Source organism: Hemiscyllium ocellatum, unplaced genomic scaffold, assembly GCF_020745735.1.
Source record: "Hemiscyllium ocellatum isolate sHemOce1 unplaced genomic scaffold, sHemOce1.pat.X.cur. scaffold_182_pat_ctg1, whole genome shotgun sequence".
Lineage (NCBI taxonomy): Eukaryota > Metazoa > Chordata > Chondrichthyes > Orectolobiformes > Hemiscylliidae > Hemiscyllium > Hemiscyllium ocellatum.
In genome coordinates, this window is record NW_026867890.1 from 945309 (window position 1) to 948005 (window position 2697).

General features: G+C 42.3%; 1 non-coding gene across 1 annotated transcript; it reads left to right on the plus strand.

Moving 5' to 3' along the window:
* The first annotated feature begins 530 nt into the window (after positions 1–530).
* Positions 531–626, plus strand: trnar-ucu (transfer RNA arginine (anticodon UCU)). Its single transcript has 2 exons — positions 531–567; positions 591–626. It is a non-coding gene; the product is annotated as a tRNA-Arg (tRNA).
* Positions 627–2697: the final 2071 nt, after the last annotated feature.

Consider the following 2697-nt stretch of genomic DNA (forward strand, 5'->3'; position numbering starts at 1 on the left):
GAACTTTGCTTGTCCGTTGTAACCACCAGACTGCTGGAAGCGTCTGATTGCAGGGTGAGATATTCAGAGGAGGTGACAAGAATGGCAAGGCCTGGACCATTCCCATTGTGAAGGTAGACGAGCTGGGTTGGGGGTGTTTATCGAAGAGCAGGTTAAGGCTGTTTGAGTAACCGATTAACGTGCACATTTTATGAAGAGGATAGATACGTATGAGAGGGATCAGCCTGTGTTGGGAACGAATAGAGTGACATAAATGAAATACAGGAGACAAGATGTTTAGACGAGATTTTGTGAGAATGCTTTCACCAGTAGAGTGTTGCTTATCTGGAAAACATTATCTGAGCATGTGGTAAAGCTAAGTATCATGAGAACGTTCCAACAGTCTGTAGTCGAACACTTGAAGAGCCAGAGCACACGTGGATAAGGTACAGGCACTGGAACGTGTGACGAGGACTGACAGACGCGAGATGGTTGTCCTGAACGCAATGGGTCGAAGGCAAATTTGTGCGCTAAACTAAGCGCGATAGCGCGGCTCTGTGGCGCAATGGATAGCGCGTTGGACTTCTATATCACTGGCTGGTCAGGTTGCAATTCAAAGGTTGTGGGTTCAAGTCCCATCAGAGTCGAATTTTGGTTTATGGTTTGGAAGGTGGTCAGAGCAGACTCGGCTGCTCATCTGCAAAACCAACAGTATTCATGCAGAAACTCAACTGTCCCGAAAGGGAACATTTTACTCTCACAAGTTTAAATTTTCGATGTTAATAAACATCTGTTAGTCAGTAGGCAACACGATGATGTGTATAGGCTGGAAAAAGACACAAAATTGTTGTGTCAGCCATGATGATATGGTATCACGGAGCGGGACGAAATCGGTATTAACAATGGGCTCCCTTGTGTCTGTGCCATTTCTGGACCAGGTTTTTAAACAATCACAATAAGAACAATATGAATGAAACGCCACGAAATATTTTGGTCTCACCTCCACATCCCTTTCCTTCCAGCTGGAATAGACAGCTCTTGTTTCAGCTTTAGATCAGACAGCGGAGGGTTCTGACAAGTTCTCCTTCAGGCTGAATGTTGCTTCGCATGGGTTTCAAAGTGGACACCTGGAGCAAGCAATTGCATGGATTCAGGGGATTCTGGGCAGATTTCCCCTTTGCTGGGCTGGAATTCTGGCCAAGGTAATGAACGTGAAGTTCTGATATTTTGAATCTTACTCTGGATTCTTGCGACTTTAGCAATTAAATTGAAATTCACGTTGCCCTTGCATAACATTATTCAACTTCACCGTTTATAAAAATCATGCCACGTGCACGTTGGTGCAATATGCTGATATTGTTGTCGTTGTGTGCAGTATGGGTCGATGTTCATATGAACGTGCCAAAGGAAGTTGGTGAAATTTCAGTGAATTGAATTCCCTGACAAAGTGAAGCCGATCGAAGGAAAACCCCAGTCCAGTGGCGACATAACATTTCCGGTGATCAACGCAGGGCACCACAGTAAACCAACGCAGCATTCAATAAAGTCAATTTTCGCCACATTTTTCTATGCCACATTTCCACCACATTTCCGGGACATTATTGTAATCTCTAAGCTCTCACATTCTACAGGAAGAACATTCAAATGGCCGACTATCCATTACTAATGTCCTGAATTCACACACACGCGCGCATATATGCGCATATTTATATATCCACACAGATATAAATGTATGTGCACATGCATGTATATGTCTGTGCATATATATTTAAAAGTTGCAAAAGAACGTTGAGTAAAACAGCATTTATTCTAAAAGAAATATGATTTTTTGGAGTGCTCTGTCCTTGGGAAATGCCTCAGTTACTTAAGACCAGCCATAAATACTCCCTGAGTGAATATCCAACACTCAATAGAGATACAGAGGTGATTTTTGCAAAAAAATGACGTGTTTCATAACGCTGATCCTGCGCTGTGTTAAATTCTGGAAAGGATGTTTAGCTCTTTTCACATTACTGATTTTGCTGCAAGCTCGCACAGGCCATTAAAGCAATCCACAAAATATTAGATTTATCTCATTGGACATTTCGATTGTTATCAGAAAAACTGGAATCGAAACGATAACGATGTCTTTAAGTATTGCTGTGAAGATTACAGAATTGCAGTAGGAATATTTTTCGTGTCTTGTTACTGGATATTTTTGGTGGAGATGAGTGAGCAGTATATGGACTCACTCCCTTCTCTGTGATTGCAGCCAAATGTTCCAATGCAACACATGAAAGGATAAAGGTGCATTACTTTGGCAGGTCAGTTCCCACTCACGATAGTATAGTTTCACTTTGATTATCACCATCGTCTAAAGTATTAGCTGAGTTGGGAGATCATGATCCTGAGGGTATGCTGAGACATTGTGAGAATTAATCCCATACTGTTGGCTTCACTTTATATCATCAACCAGTTATGCAGCGGACTGAGCTAACCGGCTTCCCTTTCATGCTCAGTTTTTTTTTTACAATTTATAGAAGTTCACGTGGAACAAGCTGCTGAAACTTTCCTCACAATCAGCACATTCTGTCCTTAGTCGCACTCAGTTGCAGGTGTTATGAAGTTTCTTTCCAATTAACTTTAACCAATTACAGAGTGTGCACGTAACGCGAACCCGTCATGGCCGCCCAGACTCCCTGTCATGGTGAAATTCATTTCTTGCGTGTCTGCACGCAT